Source organism: Meleagris gallopavo, chromosome 2, assembly GCF_000146605.3.
Source record: "Meleagris gallopavo isolate NT-WF06-2002-E0010 breed Aviagen turkey brand Nicholas breeding stock chromosome 2, Turkey_5.1, whole genome shotgun sequence".
NCBI lineage: Eukaryota > Metazoa > Chordata > Aves > Galliformes > Phasianidae > Meleagris > Meleagris gallopavo.
This window is the reverse complement of record NC_015012.2, coordinates 2,892,617-2,916,340: the sequence shown is the minus strand read 5'-3', so window position 1 is coordinate 2,916,340 and position 23,724 is coordinate 2,892,617. Positions and strand designations below refer to the sequence as shown.

At 44.7% G+C, this 23,724-nt stretch overlaps 1 long non-coding RNA gene across 2 annotated transcripts in view; it reads right to left on the bottom strand.

Moving 5' to 3' along the window:
- Nucleotides 1–21,940, bottom strand: part of LOC109365790 — a 45,805-nt gene extending 23,865 nt beyond the window's left edge. For both annotated transcript variants that reach the window (XR_002111493.1, XR_002111494.1), the window contains exons 1-2: nucleotides 17,242–21,940; nucleotides 482–631 (exon numbers count right to left, since the gene is read on the bottom strand). This is a non-coding gene — a long non-coding RNA (uncharacterized LOC109365790). The remainder of the gene's footprint in view (nucleotides 1–481; nucleotides 632–17,241) is intronic.
- Nucleotides 21,941–23,724: the final 1,784 nt, after the last annotated feature.

The following is a 23,724-nucleotide window of genomic DNA, read 5'->3' as shown; positions in this document are numbered from 1 at the left end:
GGAGCAAGGGTGCAAGAATGTTTCTTTTGGGTACAAAAGGATTATTTTCCATTGTCTAAAGGGCAAGATCCATAAACAGAGAAAAAAAAATCTACGAATCCATGCAAGATATTGCTATAAAATACATTTGACTCCCAGACCCTACAAGGATGGGACATCTAGGAGCCAGCAAATCTGCAATACATATAATTGTATGGGCTTCAAAAAAACAAGTATAAGCTTTCTTTTGCCAGAACATGAGTTGAAACCCAAGCAGCTGAAGTGTAACACTTTCCCACCTCTTGTTCCCCATAACAGCCTTTGTCTTCGCTGTGGCACAGAGTGCATCCAGAATGAAACACATAGCACAGGCTTGGCAAACCAGTGCTCTGATCCAATACAACAACCCTGATATCCATTTTGCCTACATGCGTGGTAGTTTATGTGCTAAACTTCCCTGGTAAGGATATTTGTACATTGTACAAATATAGGAATGACATACCTAGGAGAGAAAGGTGCCTTCAGCTATTGCCATCATCTGCCTCAGAGGAGCACAGAGATGCAGGGAACTCAACAGCCACAGTTCGCTTCACTCCTTCTCTCCTAGAAGACTGGGAGAGCCCCAGTGACTCCAGTGACCTATGTCCATGGTCTGCAAAACAAGAACGGGAAGAAGAAGACAGTGCCAGGACAAAAAATGCAAGCAGTGCCATTTGCTGTGTTTATAGGTGAAAATATCCCATTTCCTGTTTTTGACCCCAGCATCTCCTCCAACCACACATGCAGCCCTTCTCATGCCAGGTTCCATTCCTACAGTGATGCTTTTCCCAAGAAGAGTTAAAGGAATGCAGGGCAGGCAGAGCAGTGTTGGAACAGATTGTTGGTTTCATCAGACAGATTGTTCCCTGCCACAAAGTTTTCTGTTTTGAATTTCCTCCATTATATTACAACCAAAAATAATATTAAAAATAATTATGCTTTGTTACATATTTATAAGCCAGCAAGAAAACAAGTCTAGATTCCCAACAACATCATACACATCCCTTTTAATTCACCTTTGCCTTCTGATAGGATGCAAAGGACCAGAACTTCAAAAGTGTTTTACATTTTGAAAGACATACATGTGCATAGGGGTTGATATTATTTTTCTTTTCTTTTTTTTCCTTTTCACTTTTTATGCACAGCTAGGTGGACGAGGTCCTACCCTCTCCTGCAAAGAGCCTCTGTATCACATGCACCACAATGCCTTTTAAAACGAAGCTGCAAGCCTTGCATCAGGCACTCACTTTGGCACTGCTGAAGCTGATGCTTGTTGTTAGACATTTGGAGACAAAAAGTACTTCTAAAGCGGCAGTGATAAAGCTTTATCATTTTGCCATATGGACACCATATTTCAAAGATCATCTTATCATTTCTGATTTAATCGTCCAGATAGCAACTGGCAGGGCTCCTCTAGCCACACCTCATGTTGTGTTTCTCTTACACAGACCCATTGCCTCTCTGAGACCGTTTGGCCACTGCCAAATTGCCTCCATGTCATCTCCCCTAAGCCCAAGAGCCAAGATCAGCCGGATCACAAGGAAAACTAGTGCCCATCTGCTCCTATTCTCCTGATAAATGACCTTGTGCACCAGACCAGAGAAACTCCCTGGGGGCACCCAGCCACTAGGATGGACAACAGACATCTTGCCACCTCCCCAGTCTGCACAGGGGACCTTCAAACTCACCTGCCTCCTGCAGCACAGAACCCACTTGTGCTGGAGGCAGCAAGGGCTTCCAGGGTTGGGTTTCCCTCCTGTCGAGACAATTAATTCAATACTTACACATGCAGTTAGGAGCTTAATTTAGGCAGTTCTTTTTCCTTTTTTCTTACTTTCTTTTTTGGTCTTAACCTGCATTTTTTTCTCTCATTGCTTCATTAAAGTTATGTTTCCAATGCAGGGAGGTCACTGCTGCCAGAAAGAGGGTAGGTTTGCCATACAGTGCAGCCAGTATTTCAGAAGTGGTTTATAGCGCACAGAGAACGACACAGAGCAAGCCAAGGGCAACATGCTGGGATACTTTAAGTGAGTTCTCTGCTCCCTTCAGCCACTTGGAAGTTAATGATTCAGCATTACAATTTTCCAATAAAAATTATTCTCCAAAACTAGCAGGATGTCATGTTGAGTTAAAGTACTCTGCCTAGAGCAGGCAGCCAAGCTCACGGGGAATATTTAACTTTTTGCCTTATTTTGCTCTGAAAAGAATTGGCCAGCAATGACCAAGCATACCTGTGTGTGCACTTGAACACACATACACATACAATAAATTTGGGTGCAGATACAGAGATCAGTGGAGACATGTTAATGGAGATTTAGCATTTGGTACCTCAGTCAGCAGAACAGACAGCACTGGTCAGAGACATACAGAAATAACACATTCATCTGTTTCAGAAACTGCCTGTCTTGCTTAATAACTGTAATATTTGCATAAAATATCCAGCAGGACTGCATCACAAGGCATGAGTCCCTTGTCGTTCCCATACTTCCTGTTAAATATGCCTAACACTCTTCATAGCATTGCTGTTTTGCTGTTGTCTTCAACCAACTACAGACATGCAACCGCCGGGGTACAACGTCTGCATCTCCAAGTCTGTCCTAGCTGATCCAGTGTATTCTTTCCCATTACCATCTATTGTTTATTGGTTTCTTCCAGGAAGACTTGGGCACACACACCAGGAAGAGTGAAAGGGAGGTGGAAATTTACTTATTTTGCTTCTTCATGTTGATTTTAGAGTTTGAAAGGTACAAATCATGGTAACATACAGGACATAATTTAAAGGCAATGTTACTGAGTATGGTAGTTTACACACTGTACACACATTGTAAATTCCCCTCTGATGAGGACAGGATGGCTTGGACTAAATAGAATAGCCCTGGGCATGGGGCACTCCAATGTATTCATGCTGAGAACCTCATGGACGCAATTCTTGAGCTGCCAAACACCCAACAAGTCCTTCCACCATCAAGAAGGGTCAGAAGGCTGGTGCCTCCAAAAACCAAGTGTGCTGGAATTAAACTCCGGAATATGTAAAAGGCAAAATGAAAATACAGTGTTTCAGTGACGCTTATAGTGAGCTTTTCTTCCCGAGGTTTTGAACCTTGTCCTTGTCAGAAGTGCTACAGAATTAAATCAAGGATACAGTGTTTGTTCTTCATTGCTATCCAACTGGGATTGGAAAGAGTGTTGCAAACAGCAGCAGAACACATTTCATTTAGTGTTGGAGAACAAATGTGAGAATACTATCAAACTTCTATTTCAATATTTCCTTATAAATATATGTCTATATTTGTAACATGCCAGAGGAGAACCACAGAGGGTTTTTTCACCTCTTGCAGAGCAAGATAAGAGCTGAATCAACCAGACGTTTTGCAGGAAACCTCAATTTATTACTTACGCAAACCTTGCACAAACCAACCATGATGCCTCATAGTTGTCAAAAGGACAAGTGCACCAATCTGTTCGGTTCTGCACATTTGTACAGGAGGCAGAGCAACTCATTCCTTCACTACCTTCTAGCCAGAAAGGGACCTCATCCCCAATGAGGAGGACATCGTCCCAGCTCGTGCTGTCAGACTTCTGTATTTACAGGAAGCTTTCACCCAGAGAAAGAGCCAAATGGTAAGAGCAGCTTCGTTTTTTGCAGGTGCTATAATTGTGCCTGCAAGTGTTGCACACACTTCTAACTCCCAATTAGACTTACAAATCAAGCATTTGCGATGCCAACATGGTTTCCAAGCCTAGAATAGCATTTGCACTCGCAGTAATTTGCACTCAGACCTGTTGGTACAAGATCTGAGGGAAGAGGCAAGAATCTCATTCCAGGCAGGGATGAGCCAGGAGACTTTTGGAGGTCTCCTTCCCATCCAGGAGCTGCTTCTGCTCCACTCCATGAACAGTTGAGTGCTCAGAACACACGTAAGACTAGTGCCTCTAAAACTTAGTGTCTCTAATGGGACAAATGGGGTTACTCCTGCCTTATTGAGGAAGACTAGATCATGCATGCATTACTGCTGTGTGATGGGAGAGGAAGTCCTAACAGGATTGCATCTGTTTTACAGGCAGAAAACCAAAGGATTTAGTGATATGCCAAAAGCAGAAGGCTGGGTCTCTGACTCCTCTTTTCTGGGGGAATTAAGTCCTGGTACAGCCCAGGTACTCATACTCCATTGGACAGTGCAGTCCCTGACTCTGATATTACCAACATTTCAAGCCCCCACAGCTCCCACTCAGTCCAGTGACAGCTTGGATGCTGCAAAGCTGGTCCTGGAGAAAAAAAGAGGGATGCTTTGCTAGAGAAAGGGGAGGGTTTCCAGTCACTCTTCCTCTGAAAGTGAAAATATCCAGAAATAGACTCTTAAAACTAACATGACTTAGTCAGTGTAAATATTATGTTCCCCAGGTCCAAGTCTGAAAGATTCATCTTTATGCTGTTTTCCTTTTATTTATATATGTTTATTTATAAAAAATTCTATTTTCTCAAGTATCCCACGTGACCACACAACCTCACTGTGATGCACAGCTATAGAGCAGTTAGCAATGTCATAAGTAAAATAAATTGTGAAATCAAAAGGTCACTTGCATAACCGTCATGGAAAGCAGCAGTAAAATGATTTACAGACACAGGAAACATAATTCGACAGCAAGGAATTCCTTTGGCAGTTAACAGAATTACTCCAGCACGACCCATCGTGGTTTAAGGAGGGAGCCTCGAGTGCAAACAACTCTTCCAGAAGGAGGGCACGGGGCCAGCTGGGCAGCTTGCTGCGCTATGAGCCCCAAGCCCCAGTGCAGGAGGAACACCCATGTTTCCAAGCTCTGCAGCTGCACAACGAGGGGTCCCAGCCTGGGGCAGATGGGTGCTGCTTCCAGCGAGGTTGGTTTGGTAGCTTGCCCAGCAGTTAAGTTGTTAAAAGACATCTACAGGATAGCAGGGGAAAAAAAGGAAACACTTTAAATACTAATGCTTTAATAGTTCTTTCATTTAAAACTGTATCTTTAAGTGTGTGACTATCATTTTATGCATGTCCTATAGCCAAATTACAAACCGGTGTGTGAGCACAAGCTTAAGTGGCATTTAAAAATAGCCCTCGTTATTATTGCTAGTGCATAATACATTAACAGCTGAGTGTTTAGCTCTGCCTCCCACCCAACAACCTCATTTCTGAATGAGCAGGACACAAGCCGAAGGTATTGTGGGCAAGCTGCCACCACCTCAGCTTCCTAAACAAGGAGCCTGCCTTGAGCTCCCTCGCTGTGATTGGTTCTCATGATTTCTTTGCTCCTTAAATGGGGGGTAATGTGGGGGGCAGGCAATGGCATCTTCCCTCTGTGAAGCCGAATGAGGGTAGAGCCACTGGGACCACAGACAGACAGCAGCATCCCACCTGTCCTCAGTGCCGCACCCCAGCACCCAGCCCTCTTCCCACACATGAGCACCCACCAGCTTATTTTATATTTATTTTTTTCCTCCTTTCAGCCTTGAATGGCAATTAGGAAAAGGTTAACCAAGTGTCTTTCTCCAAGGAATCCTCTTCTTCCTTTCAAAATAACAGTGTTAGCAGAAGAAAATCCCAGATTAGGCTAACAGGTAGGAGCGTGGTGCAGCCCTGGGAGATGCTGTTGGAAGTGTGGAGATTGGGAGAATCATCCCAGCGGGAGACTAATACTCATCATTCGGAGCTGCAGCTGAGGCCCATTTGAGTGACAGGCAGCCGGGAGCTGAAAGAGCTGCTCATATCCCACAACTGCTGGCATGCAGACTTGAAAGAGATTTATTTCAGGATAATTAGCTGGGAGTATTAAAGGTGGCAGGAAAGATCTGCAATTACTGTTTAGCAAACAGAATGGAAGCAAAGGAAAAGAAAGAAAAAAAGGAAAAATAAGAAGAGCCAAAAATGAAATTAAAAGACCCAAACATTTCTCCACTTGAAAGTTGTTAAATAATTGAAAAAGTTCAAAGCAACTTTATTGTATTCAAAGTAGTGGATACGAGGGAGAGAAGGAGAGCGCTCGATGAGATGCAGCCAGCTAAGGCTTTTTCCAACTGGAGCTTTGCAAGTATTGCACCACGCACCCACAAGTGAGAGCTGCCCCCACCTCCCTGCTGTTCAGCCTCTCAGGAACACCTAAAGGCTCATCCCAACAGGATCCACTGTGGAGCCTAAATAGGCAGATGGACATCAGGATGCCCAGAGGCCAGGGAGGCTGGGGCCAGCCACTCTGGTTCCTCAGATCCCTCTGCCATCCCGCACTGCCTTGGCTGAAAGCAAGGCCCACTGCAGAGCATCCTCAGAGAGCACGAAGAGGACACAGTGATGGAGAGTTGTATTGCTGCTTTCTCTCACTGTGGAAATAGCAACATGGGTGTTGCCTGAGTTTCTTTAAGAAGCAGATCCCCTGACACAAAAGGGATATTCCTCATGGTCTTGAAAATCCAAAATGGCAGTTTTCATACCGATTCAGTATTTCTTTTTATCAACCCAGATAAGGTTTATGCAGCCCTGTCTTCGTACCCTGGCAGTTGCTGGCATCACACATAAGGGCATTTGTGCCAAATGTAAACAAAGTTCACCCAGCAAACACAGTCCCTGAGTATCTGAGACTTAGATCAAGCTTCAAGACTCGTTGTTGCTGAGCTTCACACCACTCTTTCAAAACAGGAGACCTTTCTTGCATGTTGCTCAGTGGTCCACAATTCTCCAAAATCATCTATTCATCTATTCTGGGATTTGCCTTTTACGATAAAAGAAAAAAACACTGCCCTAATTATACAGAGAGCAGTGTGACAATAACAGCACTGCCCAGCTCACTTTTGGATGTTAGATAAAGATAAGGAAAGACAAAAAAAAGATTGAGTTGCCCAGCACCAGACCTGCAAAGGAAGAAAAGGAAACACAAGCGAAGCAAGGAGATGGGGACAACTTCTAGAGAGGTTGTGCTGCAGCTGGGCATGGGGCTTCGTCTATGTTGCAAAAGCACATTTTCACTAAGATGAAAGGCATTCTTCAGAAGGGTTAGACAGGGTAGGAGGGATGGAGGAGTTGCCCTCTATGTTAGGAGGTGGATAGATTGCAAAGAGCTGTGTCAGAGTAATAGCCATGACCAGGTTGAGAGCTTTTGGGTTAAAATCAGGGATCAGTCCAGTAAAGGGCATCAAGCTGGGGTCTACTACAAGCTATCTGATCAGCAGGAGCCTGCTGACAAGACCTTCTTGCTTCAGCTGCAGGAGGTGTTGTGCTCACAGGCTCTTGTTCTGATGAGGGATTCCAACTGCCCAGATATCTGCTGGGTGGATTAGCAGCACAGTGGGTGGGAGACAATCCAGGAGATTCCCGGAGTCTGTTCAGGATAACTTCCTGGTCCAGGTAATAAATGGACCAACCCAAGGTGAAGCCTTACTGGGCCTGGTGCTCAGCAATGCAGAGGAGAGAACTGGAGAGGTTGAGATTGGAGATAACCTGGGCTGTAGTGACCATGCCTTGGTGGAGTTTGTGATCTTGAGGAATGCAGGCCTGGCAAAAAGCAGAGTCAGGACTGTGTGCTTCCAGATGCTCAGGGAACTGCTGAGTGGGATTCCCTGGGTAACTGTCCTTAAGGGCATGAGTACAGAACAGATCTGGCAGCTCTTTAACGACACCCTTCTGTGAGTGCAAGGGCTCTCCATCCCCCAGCGGAAGAAATTGAGCAGAGAAGGTGGGCGACCAGCATGGATGAGCAAACTGCAGCTTAAAATAAGGAAAAAGAGAGAAATGTACAGGAAGTGGAAACAAGGTTGCGTAGCCTGGTAGGAATACAGGGACATTGCCCACATGTGTAGAGATAGGGTCAGGACAGCCCAGACACAGATGGAGCTGAACTTGGCAAGAGATGTGAAAAGTAACAAGAAGGGGTTCTACAGGTACACAGGCAGAAGACAGGCCAAGGAGAGTATTCATCCTCTGATAAATGAGAATGGAGAACTGGCTTCCTCAGACATGGAAAAAGCTGAGGTACTCAATGCTTTGTCTCAGTGTTCACTGGTGGTCAGGTTCCCCATATCTACCAGCACGCTGAATGTCTAGGTGTGGGTGAGAGCCATGGATTCTGTCCCACTGTAACAGTGGAACAAGCCTGAGACCTCCTTATGAAACTGAATGTATATAAGCCCGTGGGGCCAGATGATCAGTGGCACTGTGTCTGGGTGGAAGCCGATCACAAGCACTGTCTCTCAGGGGTCAGTGTTGGGACCAGTGCTCTTCAGCATCTTCATCAATGACACTGATGATGGCACTGAGTGCACCCTCAGCAAATTTGCAGATGACACCAAGCTGAGAGGTGCAGTCATTACACTGGAAGGAAGGGAAGCCATCCAGAGGGACCTGGACAGGATGGAGAAGTGGGCCCATGTGAACCTAATAAGGTCCAGTAAGGCCAAGTGCAAGGTGCTGCACTTGGGTGTCTATACAGAGTGGGGGAAGATCTCTTTGAGAGTAGCCCTGGGGGTCCTGGTGGACGAGAAGCTGGACACGAGCCAGCAGTGTGCGCTGCAGCCCGGAAGGCCAACTGTGTTCTGGGCTGCATTAAAAAAGGGGTGGCCAGCAGGGAGAAGGAGGTGATTGTCCCCCTCTACTCGGCTCTTGTGAGGCCCCATCTGTAGCGCTGTGTCCAGGCCTGGGGCCTCCAGCACAGGAAGGACATGGAGCTCTTGGAATGGGTCCAGAGGAAGGCACTAAGGTGATCAGAGGGCTGGAGCAGCTCTCCTGTGAGGAAAGGTTGAGGGAAACTGGGCTTGTTTAGCTTGGAGCAGAGAAGACTCCGTGGAGACCTCATTGTGGCCTTCCAGTACTTGAAGGGAGTGTATAAACAGGAGGGGGAACGGCATTTTGCGGGGGTGGATGATGATAGGAGAAGGGGAAATGGTTTTAAACTGAGACAGGGGAGGTTTAGGTTGGATATTAGGAGAAAGTTTTTCACACAGAGGGTGGTGAGGCACTGGAACAGGTTGCCCAAGGAGGTTGTGGATGCCCCATCCCTGGAGGCATTCAAGGCCAGGCTGGATGTGGCTCTGGGAAGACTGGTCTGATGGCTGGCGACCCCGCACATAGCAGGGGGGTTGAAACTAGATGATCTTTGAGGCTTTTCAGCCCAGGCCATTCTATGATTCTATAATTCTATGACTCATACAGCCAGGAGCAAGCCATGCAAGACACTCCCTGGCTTGTCAGAAGCCAAGCTCCCAGCAAGTTTCTGCCTGCCTGATCTGGGCAGGGGCCAGCAGCCATATGCTAAGAGCAAGGCACAGGGTTGCGACAGGATTGAAAGCATTCAAGGTGGTCTTGGGTTTATGGTACTTCAATGGTAAACCTTTCTGAGGGCCCCCAATCACCTGCAAGTTGGCCTCTGAACCAAAAAGGTCACTCAGGCTTGGGATTTGCTAATTGATGTCAGTGCTCAAAGCTTGGGAAAGCTCCAAGGTCCTTGCTTGGTATCCAAAGAAACAGCAAAGCCCTCCGTTTTAAGGTAATGGCCTCTTGAACTACTGCTTTTCCATCTGTATAATGCAGACCACCCATCATTTATTCGCTGAGTTGTAAGCTCGATAGGCCAGAAACAATCATTTTCTATATACCTATAGGACGAAGTATTTCACAGCCCAGGTGCCCTGTGGCTCCTGAAGTGCTTCAGCAGCAGAAATGAACAATACTTATCCACATGAAGGTTTTCAGTCAGTGCTTATAGGAAGTCCCTGTTCTCTGGGAGGCTGCCACAAACAACGTATGTGTATGATGTTTCATTGTTTTCCAGAGAGCAGGGCTCATCTTGCTCTCACCTCTTTCTCCCAGGTGCAGTCGCAGCTGTTTCCCGTGTGCAAGCAGCCCAATAGGAGCATCCCACAGGGGATCCAACCTTGGCTGTTACATATCCCGTGTACTGCTGAGACCACAGCAAAGCTAAATCTTCACCAGTTCTCATTCACATCACAGGATGAATAGCTCCCAACATCCTCTGCACTGCAAAAACCATTCCCATGCAAAGGCTTTCCCATCTTGGAGGAACCCCCCAGGCTTTCAAGAAGAAGCCATAGAAAATGGCACGGATCTGCTTTCCTGCTCAGAGAGGACCTGAGAACACATCACCCCTTGGTTCTGAGATTTCAGCATGCTGGGCAGTGGTCATGGTCCTACAAGGGGACTACAGGTAGTGGACATGTGTCCCCACCACCTTCTGACAGCAACTCCCTCCTCAGCCTGGGAAAGTCATGATTCTTCAGCCTCCCTGGTGTATAAATAGATGAATCATAGTCTCTTTCTTTCATTCTTGAGTGAATTAATTATTTAATATTTGTGAAGCACTTCGAAGATGAGAAACAGGAAGTGTTATTATTACCTACATCAGTAGGATGAGGAGGGCTTTATCTCATCTTTAGAAACTTACCTGGGAGCAAACAGGGATCATAATGAAAGCAGTATCTGAACACCAGAGGAGGGAAGACTGCTGCTCACTTTAAAATCCAGCATGCTCAAATTTGGGCAAGACTGGCCCCTCAACATCCAGTCACACCTATCTCTCTGAAGCAACAGAAATAATCCAAGATATCTGACAGCGTTTGAAGTCTGTCCCTGCCTCCCATGCAGGAGGCAGCAGGAGGGCTTTGCTGGACCGCAGAGAGAAGTCAGGACTGTGACCACTGAGAGAGCTGGCACCCAGAGCAGCCTGTGGCACCTGGAGGCATTCCATGGGCTGGGATATTTCTGCATGAAAGCTGATCTACAACAGAAAGACAAGCAAAGAAGGGATGCTCCTATCTCTACTCCAAAGGCCCAGGAAACACTTGGTACTTGGGAAGTGACCTGTACTCATCCGCATGCCCTTCATCTCCTAATACCAGCAGCCTTATTTTCCTACTGTGATCTGCAAACTGCTCACAGCTTACACTGCTTCAAAAGCATTTGAAGAACATCATCAGGATTCAAAGATGAAGTAGAAAATAAAAATATTTTACTTATTTTAATGGGCAAAAAACAAGCACAGTTCTTCTGGAATATAATCAGTGGAATATTCCACCAAAAACACACTTTTAATCATTAGACATGAGGCTCCCATCACCACCATTTCCCTAACTCGAGGTTATGCTGTTGACCAGATTTCTCCCTGCTTTAATATCTCACTCACCAAATAAAAATATACTAAGTCCTTACCCATTCCATCTTTGTTCTGACTGTTAGATCGTATTTATACAGGTTCCCAGCTGATGGGGTTAGTTAACGTGCAGGGGAGAGAGGACCTCTGTGAAATGCACACACATGCATAGACACATCTGCACAATTTCCATAACCATAAAGCACTACTATGCTTAGCACAGAAATTATTAATAAGACAAATGCAATATGACACATATTTCTGGGTTCTAACTGCACCTAACAAATTTCAAACATGAATTTCCCAGCACCATAACCCTCTCCACTGCTGTTTCACAAGTGTTTGGCATCCTTCTTCTCTTGCTTTACTGATGAAATAACTGCTTCTCAGAGCGCCATCTCCTTCCTTGTTTCTCCAGGATGACAAAGACACAGCCTGGGTCACCGTGTTAAAAAACTGCACCTGAATGCTGTAGTAAATCCATGCCATGCTTTTTTATTACAGATGATATTTCAGAGACAGTTGCTGACTAGAAACAAGAAGAATCTGCTTAGAGCAACCATTCCTGCTCAGAGCCATGGCTGTTTGGGACTGTGGGACTGCAGGCTGCAGATTGAAGAAATGTGTCCTGATGAGATCCCACATCTCTGGCTGCCATATCACAGAACCACACATCCACCTGACAGAGCCACACATTTCAGAGGGGTGCTTTGGATCCCTAGTGATCCCTGACAGTGAAATAATTTCCACTGATCATGTGAAAGGTCTTTTTGGGTTTGGTTTTCAAAACAGAAATCAGGTGAACGTTTTTGCATAAGGTTTCTCTGAGAGACTTAGCCAGCAACCTGTTACAGCCTTACAACACGTCTTGTCTGCTTGAAGGCTGGTTCTTTGGCTTGAGGACAGACGTTGATGTTTTGCAGAGGATAATCAGGAAACCCACACATCCCCCTTGGTAAGTGTTCTCATTGTGCTCCTATCCCACACAGAAGAACACTGAAATACATCGAGGATGAACAAGAGGGACAGGTCCACAACACACCCCACTCACATCACTTGTTTAGTGCTGCTGGTCCTGCTGCCCACTGAGGAGGGCTTCTGCGCTGCAGAAATTAAGACAAGGATGGTGCTGCCAATATAATTTTTGATCATCCTGTTTGAATATGCTGCTTGTCAACCAAGGAACTCTTCATCTATATAGAAATGGTTTTTAACCTATTCATTTATGCCTGTGTATATATGGGAGAAATATTGATGTGATTGACTTCACCCAGTGATCGCATCCCAAAGCAGCGTACTGTCCTATAGCTATGAGGTAGCACCTAGTTCAGCCTCAGCATGCCTTAGACATAACAGACCAGTGGTTTTGGAAATTTTTAAAGCAACTTAAACAGCCACCCTGTTCCCAGGTGGTAAGGGCCTATATCAGCCTCAGATGAGGAGCCACACACCAGCCTGATGTTTGCTCTCTACCACTGCTGTAGCAAGCTGTTCTCCTGTGTGTGTTGTCACTCTAGTACTAATAACATGTGATGGTCTAATTGTATTAGCAATTTTCCATCATATTATATTAATATGCGTCATACTAGTATCCATTTTCGCTAATGTGACATGAAAGGCAGTAATTTGATTACTTTTCTGTACCATTATGGAGAAGGAGTTTGGCCTTCTAGATGGCAGTACACTTGGCCTGGCCCTGGCCTGTCACTTCCCCTCAGACCCTCACTGCCCCACTGTCAGACATGTAGTTCGTAGAGCTCCAGGGAGCAATGGATAAAAGCTGCTGGCAGCATGGGCAGGATCAGACCAAAAACATAGAATCGTAGGGGTTGGAAGGGTCCTCTGAAGATCATCGAGTTCAACCACCCACTAAATGCACATTCCCTACAGTAGGTTGCACAGGAAATTGTCCAGACGCCTAGAATATCTCCAAAGAAGGAGACTCCACAACATCTCTGGGCAGCATGTTCCAGAGCTCTGTCATCCTCACACAGTTAGTTTGGCTTTCTTGGCCAAAAGGGCACACTGCTGGCTCATGGTTCACCAAGACAGCTAGGTCCTGCTCCTCAGAGATCCTCTCTGGCAAGTCAGTCCTTAATACATACTTATGCACACAAGGGTCCCATGCATCCCCATGTTGTCTCATACAGCTTCCAGAACTACTAGCTACCCTCAAAATTAACAGAAGCATTCATATAGCAAAGGTTTCACCTACTCAGAGGCCTCAGTCCTGATAGCATACATCAGCGAAACTCTACCTGCTTATATGCTGTGCCTTTCGTAATGCTTCTATCTTCTTCTATGGGCAAGCCTCACTCTGTACCTACCAGAGCCCTTCTGTTGTTGTGTTCCCTCTGTTGGGGCCTTTAAGGAGGTAAATACAAATGCTTGGGAAGCCAGAAGTGGCTGACAGCGTGGCAGGCTTTGAGGACAGTGATGTCATGCTTCAATTACAAGCTCAAGAGTTTCTTTTCTTACAGATTTGAGCAAATACTGCAGTACCAGTGCATCTGGGCCACAGCTGTAAAATGAGAATCATATATAGATTATAGATTATTTCCTCTCTTGTTTTACAAGTTTTCTACAGCAGAGACTGTCTTACCCTGGCTATTTGTGGCCACTGGGGCACTCCCGACAGATCCATGTCATAACCAAACAAGCGAGCATCCTCTCCATCAAAGCAGCATTCACTACAAAGCCACAACACAGCCACCACTTCTCTCTCTAATTAAAGAGCTGGTGGGAAGGAAAAGGTTTCTGCAGAACCACTCACCGGAACAGAAGGGAGTAGATACACAGCAGCACTTGGCAAGGCAAGACATGTGCCCATCACAAGCTAACTTAAACAGGTGAAAAGCCAGCTCACCTGGTCATTCACACACTGCGTATCAGATACTTCTGCTAAATCATGCAAGTTTTGATAGTCCCATAATGCTGACTTGCTCCCATGCCCAGAAGGATAGTCAAATCTTATCCAGCATCTCAGTTTACTATAGAACAATAAACCATGGGAGTGTGCCATAAATCCTGGTAATGTGCTCGAAGAAAGGCAGCCGCACCGAGGTCAGAGCCAGAGCTTCTTGGGAATTTTCAGACAAAAGATTTTTCATCAGAAATTGCTGATTCACTGAAACTGAAGCTTTTCCATACAGCAAACCAATCTCATGAAAGCCTTCATTACAGGAGATCTCCCTGGCCCCCGGTAGGATTAATAACCAGAAAAAAGAGAGGCAGAAGCCTCCTCTGAAATGACCCAACAGCCACAGCTTTCACCTGGACAACAGGGAGCAGTGCCAGAACCATCTCACACATCACATCGTCTGTCCCACAGCCCTCACAGCCAGATTGGCCCCAGCTCCTGTCAGATATCAAATACTCACTTATTTGGGGAGAGGGATGCCATGTGCCAGCGGTCAGAGGTCTCAGTGAGGATACAGGAGGTGGGAGCACTGACCCTTCTCTCCAAATCTCCCTTGGTAGCACCTAGCTGTACTTGTTTTCAAGTAGCTTGCTGCTGATGCTCCAACAGGGGGATGAAGCCCACTCTTAAATACAAAGCTTTCTCCCCCTGCTTCTCATTTTTCCATGTACGGACTCCTCATCCCTCTACCCCCTGCAGCCCTTTTGCTGGGACTGGCTGCCTCTGAGGGGTGAAGAAAAACTACAGGAAAGAACCCAGAAATGCACACTGCAGGCACAGCTGTAAATCTTGCCAGACTCAGGAGACATGGGACTGTAGCAGGACAGATATATAGTCAGGAGGGGCAGCAAGAGAAACAATGCACTGATCTCTTGCATTCATCTCTCAAACTTCACTCTAACACAAGCTCCCACTGTGTCCAGGAACGGGTTGCCTCTTTGATGGGGGGTGATGAGCTCCTGCACTGTTCCCAGGTGGCAGGGGAAGAGTTAACAGGCTAGCCTCAGCAAACAGCAGTGCTTATATGTAATGTGCCAGGGGAAGCAGCCTGGGACTCCACTGGTTTCTGTAACCCAAGCAGAACTCTTCCTAAAACCAAGCTACGTTTTCTCAAGCACCTGCCTGGACAGGAGAGGACAGCTGGCACATGTCTCAACCAACACACGTACCCTGTGCACTGTGCCTGGATCAGGCTGTGGCTTGTTTCTCTTGCCCCAGAATGTCCCTGCAGTATTTTTGGCACGTTCAGGCACAGAAGGTATCATACGTCCTGTGAAAAACTCCTGACAGCGGATTTACAGCCTGATTTTCAGACCAGATTTCAGGCGAAACTGCCAAGCAACAATGAACTGGGAGTGACGCTCACTCCAGTGGACCACAAGCAGTTGTGGTGCTCTGAGAGCTCCCCAGGATGACCTGTCTGGGAGCTGAAGACCTGTCCCCAGGTCAGGTCTCACTCCAAAACTCTGAGCAGGATCTGGAGTAAGTGTTGCATCAACAGAGCTACCCTGAATTTACGGTGAGTTTGGTTCTCAGTGCTGATTCCTTCATGCTTTCATCTGCAACACTTGTGTACCACAGCTGTGAAGTTGTTCACCCTGCTCCCTGGGAACATCTACTTTCCCCCATCAACCATTGCAGGGGGCTCTGCGTGTCTTCTGCGAGAAATGCAACGCAGGAAAAACAGACTTGTAGTTGATAAAAAACAGATAAAGGCTTCAGGAAAGAAGGTGGATGAGGAAAGCATTCAACAAGCTATTTTCATACTGAAACTCAGTGAAATTCTATGGACAGTGCAAGCACCAACACCACGATACCCAGGTTAACACCTGGATGATCTCGGAGACTTGCTTGCACTCAGAAATACAATCCAGCAGCAAGACCATTTATAGGCATGGAAAAAAAACAATTTCATTGAAAATGTACACTTTCCCTGCTTTTTTCTTTTAAATAACCCAAGCACCAGAAGGTCTAGATCTGCCTTTTTCCTTCCTTTGCCCAAAGGGAAGCCAAGCCCCGTGGCTCACAGAAGGCAGGACACAAGCTGCCAAGTGCTGTGGGACCATCTCCCAGGACACTTTCCTGCTTGAGTAAAGCAGATGAACAGAGTGGAAGGGCCAAGCAGTGCTATTGGATGCCACTGCAATGATTCAAAATCAGTTATGTAAAATGTAAAATTATCATTTGGAAATCGTTCTCTCTGAATAATTCAGTCATTGACTTTCACATCAAACAACCATTCCAGCCACCCACACACACAGTTCAGTCTCCTGCTTAGTTTTAAACTCTCTTTAATTATCTGCATTAACCTACCGCATTGCTATTTCATCCCTATTTCATGCCGGGGGAGGGGTCAAAGCTTTGATAAAGCACAACGACCTGGAAGACTTTGAGCTGTCCTTCTGCTCTCTTCCACTGTGGGGCTGCCTTCATCCTGAGCCAGAGCAAGGACAGAGGCACCGCAGCCTGCAGAAACCATCTCAGCAAAATACTCAACACGGAGCACCATGCCTGTCCCCATCCATACCCCTGCACCTGAACAATCACCAAGTCTTATCCTGGCAGGAGGTGCTGCATCCACACCTTCTCCACTGCTCCTAATTGCAATAGCATCCCCTGTGCAACAGGATTGCATCTCATCAGACTGGCCAGAAGATTAAAGAAGCTGTTCAGAGCAAAAGTTTGTTCCGTCCCCTTTCTGTATTTTCCCTCACTTTGACAACATGTTTAACTTAGTTTCACATTTTATTTGTCTACTGAACTCCCTAAGTTAGGCAAATCAGTATTGTGTGTGCAATTTGATTTAATTAGTAATTGGGGAAATAGGTCTGGCATGTTTCATGGAAGCTTGGGGAAATTGTCAATTAGCATTGTGTTAATTGGTGTCTGCTGTCCTTGCTTTTTAGTTTTTAACCCCTTTTACCTTGTTCCCATTTTCAGTATGTAAAATCTGGTTGCTTATTATTCTTTAAGTAAAGGATTAATTGCTTGAATTCCTGCCTGTGCTGGGTGTCCTCTTCCCCCCAGTGCAGAGGGATTGATGTGTGGCTGTAGGGCAGCTTCTGCTGCTGCCACAGCCAGCCCTGCTATCGCATGTCTGGAAGTCTGTGGAAAAGCTGTGTCCTCATCACCTGAGGCTTTTCCCCACTGAAAGACACTCTATGCCAGGGTTTGAACCTCACCTCATTTTTGGCATAGTAGAATTCCCACCAGAAGCAGCTCAGGCTTCATCTTAATCATCAAAAATCCATTCACAAATTAATAGAAGCTGAAAACAGAAGCAATGCAATCTCTGTGGTGGATGTTTGTTGAGCTCCCAGGAACAGCATACACAGTCAGCAGGGGCTGCTCTGGAGGGACCTGGGCCTCGGATCAGAAAAAAAAAAAAAGAAGAAAACAATCATTGGCAAAGGTGATATGTGCAAAACCAGGAAGTTTGTTGCAAAAATTATCTGGAAAACCACAGAGGGAAACTTACCCTGTGGAATAGGCCAGGTTAAATGCACCTAACCGCTCCAAAACCAACATGGCATTTGCAAGTTTGGGGCAGAATGATCACAGTCTGAGTGGTTTCCATCCAACCCTGCCTCAGTCTGCAGCAGTAATTTTGGTTAGCCTTCACAACACACCTCTTTGTTTATTGCCCTAAAAATTTACCATGGGCTTTTGTCCTGGCCAAAACAACACAGGAGAAATCATGGTTGAAGATATTTGGTGAGGACAAACCCAAGGAAAGAACCAGCTGCACACGAAGGCTAACCACTGAGCTCAGCCACCAGCAGTCTTGGCCTTCTCAGCAAGCTCCACTGTCAGCCAGAGCAATCTACCTGCAGAGGACGAGCCGGGAGTTGAGCAAGTCAGCCAAGTAGTTATTTGAGGGGGTAATGTAGCCAGCTCGTGAGAAGGGTAGAGGGGTTCTAAATGATATTTGCATAGAATTAGAAACTAACAATTAAAGCAGTGAATCATCTATACTAATACCATCTTCACAATAATTATCTCACCAGAATTTCAGAGACTGAATGATTTTCTATTGGATTTACAATTAATTTTATAAAAATAACAAATCCTCCCTAAGAGAGACTATAGTACTATAATGATAGTACTTAAAAGTACCATACAGTCATTAGCCAGTTGATCTTCACAACACTGCTGTAAGGTAGGGAAGTATCATTATTTCCGCTTGGGAAGTATGAAGACAGGCACACAGAGCTCTGCTTTCAACCAAGGTTGTGCAAATGTGCCACACTTCAGCCATCCCACACAGCTGTTTGCTGCCTGGAGTGCCGAGGACATACATTTAAACCGCTGCCTCATTCAAATGACAGAACAGGTCTCTGACAAAGCAGGAATTAAAGTTTTGGTCATATGTCCTCTATTTTCAAGAGCATCTACCGGAGCATTTCTGTTCAGGCGCAGCTGCTGCCAGACCTGCACGTACCAGGAATCCAGTACACATCCTACATTGCTATGGTTTTGACTTCTGCAAGGAGGCAGGAACCAGTAAATAGAAAATAGTAGGCTGAGGTAGAAGAAATTCAACCATGTATTTTTATTTTTAAATAAAATGGTTAACAAAAGCTAGAGTGGAGTTTACTCCTCAGTTCCTTGAGAGTTGCAAAGATCCTCCATCACTAAGAGTAACACAGGGAAATGGGTCTATATCATCCTGAGCAGTCCCACCCAGGCAGTCTGTTTTCCTACCACCTTCCTACCAGCATATCATCTCCGAAATGAAACGTCTCCCTTCAAACCAGCATAGAGGCCTTTAGCTCTTGTGGGAAACCTCACTAGCCACAGATACCTATAAAATCCTATGCACTCCCAAAGTATGGCTGTATGACCCCTTAAGTTATTCCTGGGTAGTAACAGGAGTTTAAAAAGCAGAGTTGTCGGAGGGGATCATAGATGTGTTCAGATATGTATTAATTAGAATTCCTGCACAGTTTTATTCTGTTAATTATAGCTTAATTTGATTGCTTAATAGCTCTGGTTTTCGTAATGTTTAGCACCTGTTGTAAATTGCACAGGATAAATCGTCTTCTACCATCTACTTTGTTTACTCCCAAATTATGCATTTCCCTTTCAGTTTGTTGCTTTGGATTTGATCTGTCTCCTTTTCTCGCCTTTGTTTTTTTCACCAAAGAAATCTTTTTTTTCAATCGGCTATTTAACCAATGAAGTGGGTTTCATTTAAATACTTTCTTAAAATCTACAGCTTTAAAAATAATAACAGGTAAAGAGGAGTATTCACACACTGTTAAGTGTGCACATGTTGACCTGTGGTATTACGCAGACTTTCATTTATGGGTCATTCATTCTTTTTGTTGTTTCCTTCTCCCTTTTCAGTGCAAGGAGGGGCGATGGTTATCCTTCTCTTGCAGGATTATTAGACAGAAGTAGAAGCCCTGCATCATTAATTGATTTCTTCCGTACGTTACACTATGATACAATTTTTCAAGGCTGTGTGTAATTGTGTTCCCTTTACCGCTGCTCTGTGTTCTGTCCTTGTCATATTGTCATTGAAGGCTGATTCCACCCTCTGTAATTGGAGATGTTCTACTTTTGGACAAAGGTGTGGGGGCAGCTCAGGGGAACAGCGCTGACATTTACTTCATCAATTTATTTTTATTGTTCCTACATTTATTGCAGCTATAACAGCCCTTTAATAGTTATATCTCCTCCCTGTAGGGTATTCTGGTATTTGAAATTTTTTTAACTCATTTGTTCTCATAGATAACAGTAAAGTGCATTTCATGCTAACCTTTAGGTTTCAATCTTCTCTCTTTCTTTGGCTCTGAAGCAGTTGCAGCTTTAAACTTTTACTGCATTGTCAGTCTAAAGGCCACCACCACTGAGTCCATTCTAACACTGGAGTAACCACAAATTAGTGGTCCTGAAAATTTCAGGGAGGCTAGTCCTAAAACAAGAGCACAGCTATTACCATAATTCAAAATTTGCCGTCCTTTAAATAGAGGGGGAGAAAAATACAGTAAATGCTAGCATCGAGTCTCCTTTTACAGTCTTCAGTCAAATAAGGGTCATGATTACCTCTTTACGACTGATAAAGTAACTGACTCAACCACCTCTGTGCTCATGCCCTTCAATACCTGCATGCACACTAAACGAGGTGAACACTAAAATACAGCCACACTTCATCCACAGCTTTCTCTTTGTCCCTTCTACCCCCTTCCTTCACGGATGGACCTTTTCTTTCTGTAGGCTTTTATCACACTTCCTGCTTTATCTGCAATTTCACTGCACCATGGAAGATGTATGATCTCTAATTACCCCATGAGTGGATTTCAGGGGTAATTTCCACTACTCAGGGATATCCCTTCTCATCCCTGAGCCTTCCAAAATGGACTCTCTAACATACAGTGCTGTCCTGGTGAAACCTGACCAGGGGCACCAATTCCTCATCTTGGCATCTCACCAACACTGAAGCAAGCAAAGCTGAAAACAAGCAATGCCACTGGATCACCTCCAACATGTGTGTTCTTCGAACATGAGCAATAAACCTTTTCTACACAAGTTTTACCTGTAGGTTTGGCTCCACTACCAGTGAACAGTTTTGCAGCAATGGAGCAGAACCCTGCAAAAGCCATGAAATCAGTGCCAACAAGGGACTTTCTAGCATGTAGTGAGCTGGAACACCCAGTGCTGAAGAACATATGCCCAGAAAATGCACATTCCTTCAAAAAAGAAAAAGAAATTTCTACTGGAACCATAGGAATAGCTAGTTGTTCAACTTTAACATTTTTAAAATATTTATTTAATGGCAGCAAAGGCATTTCTCACCCCACCTTCCTGGCTCCCTGTCTTTTGCTACACAGAGATGCTCTTTTTTCTCAAAGTCTCTTAGCTTAAAGACACTGTCAAGAAACAGATAATTAAAGTGAATGGAGACATTTGGAGAGAGGGCAAATTAGGCTAGGGAGATAAACTAGAAATGAGATAATAAAGACCAAGAAATGAGGACTTAAACTGGCGGTAAAACCCATGTATTTAATGGAGCTGCTTGACTTTCTCTACCAAATTTACCCAAAGTTATCTTTCAGCAGATTTTATGTGCTCTGCGGAGCATCTACTCATAGCTACTGCCTTCTGATCATGTTCAGTTATTTGGCTATCTTACTGCTTGATCTTCTGACCTTCAGGGGAGGTGATTAGTCCACAGTTAGCACACTGCTCTCCCAGAGCAGTAACACTGGTTTCTTCAGTGTTAGTGGTACCAAAGCCCAAAGCACTGCTCCCAGCCCACCCTCATCTTGCATGCATCAAATTGGGTTCATACAGACAAACATGAAGTGCTGAAGACTGCAGCAGTAAGAGCTCATAGAAGGTGAGGGCACAGTGTATCAGTCAGTCTTATTAACGTGCTCCCAGAGCAATTAATTTATTTGGGATATTTGAATTGTTCCATTTAGCTGATCAAGAACATCCGTATAAATGTATGTAGAAATAAGTATTCAAGCCTTCAGTACCATCCTCCTTCTATGTTTAGCTTTTGAGAAAAGCCATCAGACATGCATGAAAGTTACAACTCTACAGTTTTCCCAAACAAAATGCCAGAAAAATAGCGTGGTTCAGGCTTTGAAGGCACAGTCTCGTAGATGAGTTGGTACTTGTATTCATTGCAGGACCAATCTTCATGATCTGGCTTTCTCTCACCATGATAAAAGCAGCCTACACTGGTAGGAAAAAATGTAATTTAAAATCACAATTTCAGTGTTACTAGTGAAAGCAATATCTGTGTATTGCTGTGTAAAGCACGGGGACCAGGGTACAATGAGAAAGTATCTGTACATGAAGAGAGATTTGCTTTTCAGACTACATCATCTGGATACTTCCAGAAAGTCATAAAAAACATTTTTTGTATTTTTCATGTGAAATGGGAAGGAAATTCTCCAAACATTTCTGAGGAAGAAAAACAATAAATAACTAAATAGTAATTAAAAATAATAATAACTAAATTGTTACCCTTGCAAAAAACTTCAAGTTCTTGTTTTCAATGAAATTGAAGCAAGTTTTCAAATCTTCTTGATCTAAGAATTATCCTGCTTTGTATTTATCAGTGATACCTCTACACTAATGTCTCCTCCACACTGGTGGCTGTTTCAGGGTGTTCCAGCTTTTGAAGGTGATGTGCAATGAGAGGTCTACCACATGTACATTGTCCCCTCATCAAAACCATGCATAGGCAACTCCCTAATTCAGAAATTTAATCCAAAACCTCATCGCCCAGCCTCCGGGGAGCGGTGTTGACCCAAGGATTGACTCTAATCCAAGTGATTAAGGCAGTGAACAAACTCTCCTGCTGCTTATAAAAGCTCTCCCCAAAAGAAGCTGCATTCATTGTAAAGCTAACAACAATGCAGGGTATCTTCAAAGACCAATGAGCAGTCACACACGAAGAAAAATAACTGTGCAAGGGTATGTGTCTGCAACCCTGGGGCTCCCACCCCAGCAGGACCACGTGGCTCCACTCCTCAGGCAAAGCCAGTCATGGATTCTTAATTAATCCTTGGTCTCACTTGGCCATGTCCTGCCACAGCTTCTGCACTACCACTTGCAATTCCTCTAACCAGTCATTCACAAAAGGATTTGGGGGAGTATCAACCCAGGAAGACAGTTAGAACATGTAAGTACTCACCATATCTTTAACCCATAATGGGAATATCATCACAAAAGTCAGTCACCTGGTCTCCCTGGTGGCCCATGCTTTTGCATCTGATTGCTAGATATGGCTACACATGCACTGGGAACCTGAGATGTCACAAAGTGGGGTGCAGGGGTGTAATTCTCAATCCTGTTTAACTAAGACAAGAAGGGAGTCAAACCTTGGAATCATTCTCTATTTGTAAGTCTTGCAGTGCCAGAGCACGGATTATTCCCAGCTCTGAGCAGACTACTCTAGTTGAAATAGAAAATCAATATGCAAAAAACAGAGATAGCAGCTTTTCCCATTTAATTTCTCCTTTTGCAGCACTTCAGGACCATCACCCACAGAGGATCAAAGATCAAAGTACTAAGATACCCAAAGCTAACAGGAACATTTCCCAGTGGGGAAATTCTCCCTTCTCTCCAGTGCAAATAGCTGACACTGCAGTTCTAGTTACCCAGGTAGATGCTTGTTTAACAAGATCCGTTTGTACAATCATTGCTTTAAGCATCTGAATGGACTCATTTAAGTTCTTGCTATATGGAAGAACAAGTGTCCCACTTTGTAAGCATAATACTTTCCATTACTGTAGATTTACCTACAGTTTCTTCAACTGGCAAACACGCTCACAAACACCAAGTGAGATGTATCAGTGAAAGAGTGAGGCTTAAACCTCTGGAATAAAAAGACTCATCTTAGGAGCTTGTTATTTTTTTTTGGAGATTTTACAGTTCTTGCTTCTGAGCTACACCCACAACCAACAGGGCTGGAGTTACTAACACCAGAACATCCTATATGGCAAGAAAAAGGAAGAAGCAACCACCACAGCACTGATCAGAAATGAAAGAGACTCAAACCACTGGAGCTGCTACCTGCACCAGTTCACACTGTGTTTCTCTTTAACATCCTTGTTTGCCGAGAAAGGCAACAGAGCTCAAAAAGATGAAGAAGAAAATGAAAGCAAAGGCAACAGGCCAAATCAGATTCTGCAATAAGTGAA